This window comes from Cavia porcellus, unplaced genomic scaffold, assembly GCF_034190915.1.
Source record: "Cavia porcellus strain 051 isolate PalLab524CR breed Dunkin Hartley unplaced genomic scaffold, mCavPor4.1 scaffold_34, whole genome shotgun sequence".
In the NCBI taxonomy this organism is placed as follows: Eukaryota; Metazoa; Chordata; class Mammalia; order Rodentia; family Caviidae; genus Cavia; species Cavia porcellus.
In genome coordinates, this window is record NW_026947517.1 from 6,858,878 (window position 1) to 6,864,924 (window position 6,047).

General features: G+C 46.3%; 1 long non-coding RNA gene across 1 annotated transcript; it reads left to right on the top strand.

Moving 5' to 3' along the window:
- The first annotated feature begins 2,740 nt into the window (after positions 1-2,740).
- On the top strand, positions 2,741-5,237 carry LOC134474635 (uncharacterized). Its single transcript, XR_010045500.1, has 2 exons — positions 2,741-2,800; positions 4,862-5,237. It is a non-coding gene; the product is annotated as an uncharacterized LOC134474635 (long non-coding RNA).
- Positions 5,238-6,047: the final 810 nt, after the last annotated feature.

Genomic DNA, 6,047 nt, shown 5'->3' on the forward strand with positions numbered 1-6,047 from the left:
TCGCTGTTTCCAAATAAATTTTAGAAAAATTTTCTTTATATTTGTGAACTAAACTAATAGTATTTGGATGGGCATTGCATTAAATCTGTGTAAGAGTTCACAGTATGATTTTTTTTTTAGTTTTCCATATCCTTAAAAGTAGTCTTGTTTTTATACTCACCTGATGTATCCTAAAAGGTATGATCCTAAGAGTTTCAAACTATGGAGTTTTTCTTCTCAAGGATATCAAAAATAATAGATATTTTTTCCTATTTGTTTGAAACAGGGTTTCCCTATGCAGTTCAGGCTGACTGTGGACTCACACCTTAGTCCAGTAAATTCACAGTGATAATCCTACCTCAGCGTTCCAAGTCCTGGGATTACAGGTGTGAACCTAACACCTGAAAAAATTCCTGGTGTTATTTGAAAGATGAGGAAACAGTCATGAGATACACATGTACTCATTAATTGTCATTTCCTTAAAGGAAAAGTGTCCAAATTAACACATAATACCACTGGAGTGTACGGAATCAGAAGATGTGTTTCTATCTTTAATGGGCTGGGGATAACATACTACACTACTGCAAAAATGGGAGACATCATAGCTAGGAATATGTGTCAAATTTGAGTACCAATATTATGAACTCAGAGAGTATTTATGGAAGAGGAGGAAAAAGACCAGTGGAAAATAATGAGAGTCTTGCTGACGTTAGACTTTCATGAATCTAGATCAGGCTTTATTATAATGCTGAACATCACAAATACTGGAATAGTCAAATATTATGTGTGTTTTTACCTAGAAAATATTAAGGCTTGGCACTATATCCTTGCTATGTTGTAGCTTGGCATAAATCATGCCATCTTGAGCCCTACATTTAACTAGTGCCTTGTATTTGACCCAGGAAAATGGAAAATCCCTCAGTGTATAAGTCCAATGAGAAAAGCAAAATTACCTGTAGCCAAAGAAAAAAATTTAACCTGCTCAACAACAACAACAACAACAACAACAACAACAACAAAAAAAAAAACAGGATACAGGTGTCAGCCAAAAATTAACATACATTATTTCCAATAGAATCTTCTTTGTGACTCTCTCTTTTTAAACTCTTAACTTTCCAGTCCAGGACCACTTGTTGTGATTTTGAAATGGGGGAGGTGAGTTTGTATAGAAGTGTTTCTGAGCGCAGCTATTTAAATTCCAAATTTATTCTTTGACTGCTTGGATTCCTATATTGTTGTTCACAAATGGGATCTCAAACTCCAAAAAGGTTTACTGACACAAGCAAGCACCTGAATTAAATACAATGTCACCTTAAGGAAAGAATAATAATGAAAAGGAGGGAAGAAAAAGACACACCATGTGTTATGATACCCACCTCTTTATCCAGCATTTAAGAGGCTGAAACAGGAGAAAGGTCATGTATTCAACACAGACTACTGTACATAGTGAGTGCTAGGTCAGCCAAAACTAAATGTGGGACTATGTGTTTAAAAACAAAAATGAAAAATATAAAAAAACCAAGGAGCAGAGAAAGACTATTAAAAGAAAACAAAAATAGTAGAGCTGAATGAAAGTTGACTTAACTAAAATGGGAATTATGGAATGATATCACAGAGGAAAGCTGATCATGAAGTGGCACCCAGGAGGCAGTGAAAAATACAGTTATAAATGTGACCTTTTGTGCTACATCACGATAGTGAGCTGCTTCCTCCAATACATCTGCAATTTACTAGACAGGAAGTCCAAAACTCATGGAAATGTCAAACTCAGAGCAAACAAGCAGCTTGAAATCAAGGCTTTGGATCATGGCCTTTAGCAGATGTTTCATATTCAAGTTGAAATAGGAGAAATATAATCCTACCCTATTTGATGGCAAATGCAGCAAGTTGGTTGGCTCACAACATTGAAGAATGAAGTCACAAATCAAAAGAAGTTCAAAAAGTTTTCTTAGAAAAAAAGACAGAATAGCCCTGCCTTTGCAGGAGTGGTCTTCAGTGTTTAGGCAACAGATCTATTGTCAGGGGTGATTTATACAGCAAAGTCAGAATATGAGTGCAGTGTGGGTCTCAAACTACAATCAACCTATAAGCTTATAGGTGCTTAACTAATATTATTCAGAAGGGTAGCAAGTCACCCAGAAAAGGTATGCAGAAAGAACCAAGGTATTTTGTGGGAACAAAGTCCAGTTGTTCTGGTCATTGAGTATGGTAACAGATGCCTACCTGGACTTCCTGGGGAAGGTGATGGTAACTGTAGTACATTTCAAGCTATTGTTTGTTATAGCCTAGCTCTAACCATTGTACCGTATTTCTCTTCTGTTTGCACCGCACTTCCTCTCCTTTTCCCTTTCCCCCTTCCCCCTTCCTGTTGGGAGCCTGCCATGTTATTCATGAGAGCATATTCATAAGATGGCACCCGCCTGCCGCCTCCGCTGCTCCCCCGCCCATCGTGTGCCCAAGATGGCACACACATCCTGCTTCCTGGTTCTTGCTCGGCTTACTGTCCCCGCCATATATGGTAATGATTGATTGCTTCCTTGTTGCCGCCCAATCGCCTGTCCCCACGTGTAATCCCATGATTGGATAACATTAGCTATATAAGCCCAAGTATAGGAAGTGCCCGACGCACAACACGGAAGAAGCCGTTGAGGACGGACATGTATTGAGGTTGCTGCCCAGTCAATAAAGGTGCTTGCAGAGGCTAAGTGTTCGTGTGCTCCATTCCGTGGGACGGAAGCGGCTCCGGACATCTGGTGGCCCGTACGGGGACTTGAAACCATTCCCGTGCCTTCTGCGACTCCTGTGACTGCGTTGAGAGACGGTACGTACCTGCGGGTGAGTGGAGGCTCAACCCGGCCCTTGGTGGACGCACTTTAAGGGATTTACTGGTCGACCCTTTGCGGGGATCGACATTGCCCGAAAAAGAAGGGCAGGCCTCCGTTGGCTATTGCACCTCGGGGCTCTTTAATTTTGTTAAGATGGGCAATGTTAACTGCGGCCCCCTCGCCTTATCACTGTGGTTGTTGCTTAAGACGCGAGGGATTAGGATAGATAAGCAAACGGTGCTGCAGTTTTTCGAATGTATCGATGGTTTGGCCCCATGGTTTCTGCCCACCGGCTCCCTCACCTTGCCCTCCTGGGAGAAATTAGGACGAGACATTCAATTTGCAGAAGAGCAAGGCACGGGTGTCGACCCCATGGTTCGCCCCATTTGGGAGATGGTTCGTGCATGTCTCAGAACTGAAAGTATGGTAGGCACAGCCCAGGGACTCAAAGAGGCACGCAACGCTTTCGAGCAGGCGCGCTCAGAGAGCTCCAGGGAGGCCTCAGAGGTTGGCTCACCGAGCCATTCAGATTCAGAGGGGGAAGACCCTAAGGTGGGCCCAAAGGAGGAAACTGACAGGAAGATAGGCCCACATCGCAATACAGGGCAGAAAGTTCATAAACCTGCTGGAGCCTTGTGTGAAGGGATGATGGAGAGCCTAGGGGAGGAGCTCGAGAGGGTGGAGAGTGATCTGCAGGAAATGCGCACCCCCGGCGAGGCGGGGTTAGTCCCGTCAGCCCCTCCCTGGGAACCACCCCAGGGAATGAATGCCCCTGGTGGTTGGGGGCCGCCTCCTCCCTTCCCTGCCACACTTCCGTTCTCCGGGCACCGCTCATTTCATGGCCGTTTATGGGACGTCTTGCGTAGGGGCCTTGCCTCGTATGACGCTCCCAGCTTCTACCCGGTCCTCTAGGACCAGGTCGGCGCGCCTTATTATCAGCCCCTGGACATGAAAGTGGTTAAGGGATTAAAAGAGGCAGTTTCTACCTATGGCCCCAACGCTCCGTTCACACAGGCTCTTTGGATAATATAGGAACCACCCCTTTGACACCCTCGGATTGGGCACAGCTTGCAAAGGCATGTTTGTCCCCAGGCCAATTTATGGACTGGAAGGCATGGAATGATGAGTATTTCGGAGAGCAGGCTGAGAAAAACGCTAAAGAGCGCAATGTCAGGTGGAACAAAGATATGTTATTAGGCCAGGGAGCCCATGCGCAAGATCAAATCCGGCACCCTCAGGCAGTTTATGATCAAATTATCAAGTGCGCTATTGCCGCTTGGAAACAGCTTGCCAAGCCTGGCGAACATACCGCCTGTCTTACTAAAATTGTGCAGGGAATGACAGAGCCATTTTCTGATTTTGTGGCCAGGATGTTAGATGCCGCCGGCAAGGTCTTTCCAGACCCTAGTGTATCCCAGCCCCTGGTAAAACAGCTAGTCTTTGAACAGTGTACCAAGGATTGCCGTGCAGTGATTACACCGCACAAAAACAAGAGTTTAGAAACCTGGACCAAATTATGTAGAGAAGTGGGGGGACCACTCTCTAATTCCGGTCTTGCAGCCCTGGTGGGCGCTTCAATTAATGCGGCCCTCGGCTCCCACCCTCCAGCAACACAACAGCAGATGCAAAAGAGTAAAAAATGTTTTGAGTGTGGCCAATACAGGATGTTCCGAGGTGGCTCAAAACATGATGAAACGGATGGGCTATACCCCTGGCAAAGGCTTGGGCATCAAATTGCAAGGAAATACCTCTCCTGTACCCGCCGTCACTAAGAGGGACAGGAAGGGGCTGGGGATTTAGCTCAGTGGCTTAAGCACTTGCCTTGCAAGTGTGTGGTTGTGAGTTCGATCCCTGGTACCAATAAAAGTGAAAGAGACAAAAAAAAAAAAAGAGCAGCCTATGCTGTTCTCTCCCTGATCTTTGGGTTCCCGTGCAAGCCCAGGACACTCTCCTCATTGCCAACCAGAACAAAAGGAGGGATAAAAGATTGGTTGTGGCAGGCAGCGGGGGTGGTCTCTTCTCTGTTTGTCCCTGCAGTGGGACAGGCTATTTTGCAGGCATGGACCTCCGAGCAGCTCGCGCTGACCATGGATGCAGTCAATCGGCTGAGCAACGCGACACGAGAGACCATCAAGGCTCAAAGGCAACAGATAGAGCTAAACAGCCAAGCAATACTCCGGCTACAAGAAGAAATCCAACTCATCGGACAAGAGATCGATGCCCTGTGGCAGGTCGCCACTCAACTTTGCGACCAGAGGTGGCTGTCCTTCCGGGTGTGTGTCACTCCCGTTCGCACCAACTTGACTGAAACCACAAAACTATGACCGCGTGGTTACAGGACACTTATCTGCCAAAATTTCATAATCTGTCTGTGATTGTTAATCACGAGTTAAACGAGATAGAAAAGGTTCAATTAAACCCAGTTAGGTTTGATTTGTCTACCCTGAGGGACGTCCTAAAAGGTTTGTGGGACCATGTCACTTCCTGGTTCTCTTGGCCCAATTTGACTACTTGGATTCTGATTGTTGTTGCCATACTGGTGGGGTTGGTGGTCGTCAAATGCTTGCTTGATCGCTTGATGCAGACTCAACAACAAGTCAGATTTACAGCCATGGCGGCTATGCAGCTGGCAGAGGCTGGCCCATCTGGTGGTCGGGCAGCTGCATATCTCCTTCATGTTGCAGAACATCAGTTATAAAGTGCTGGATGGGTGAGCCAAAGACGGGTAAGACTGAGGTACCCCACCTTGCTCAACCTAAGACAGGCCCCATTCCACACAATGACAGCAAGAGGCACCAAGGTGCGAGACCAGATGGTACTGCATGACATTCTACTCTTGGGGTTTTTGAAGAGAGATGTCAGGCTATATGTCTGTATGCATCTAGGTTTCATCCAAATTATCCTAGCCCTGCGCAAAAGGATGAGGCTTGGAGGTCTCTTCTGACGCGGGGGTGGCCAACCTGTGCCGGGGGATGACCTCAGAGCCATGCACAGCGGGGTACAGACCTCTGTAGTCACTTGGAAGGTTTCTCTGTCATTTGCTTGTAAATAAGAAAGGGGGAGATGTTGGGAGCCTGCCATGTTATTCATGAGAGCATATTCATAAGATGGCACCCGCCTGCCGCCTCTGCTGGTCCCCCGCCCATCGTGTGCCCAAGATGGCACACACATCCTGCTTCCTGGTTCTTGCTCGGCTTACTGTCCCCGCCATATATGGTAATGATTGATTGCTTCCTTGTTGCC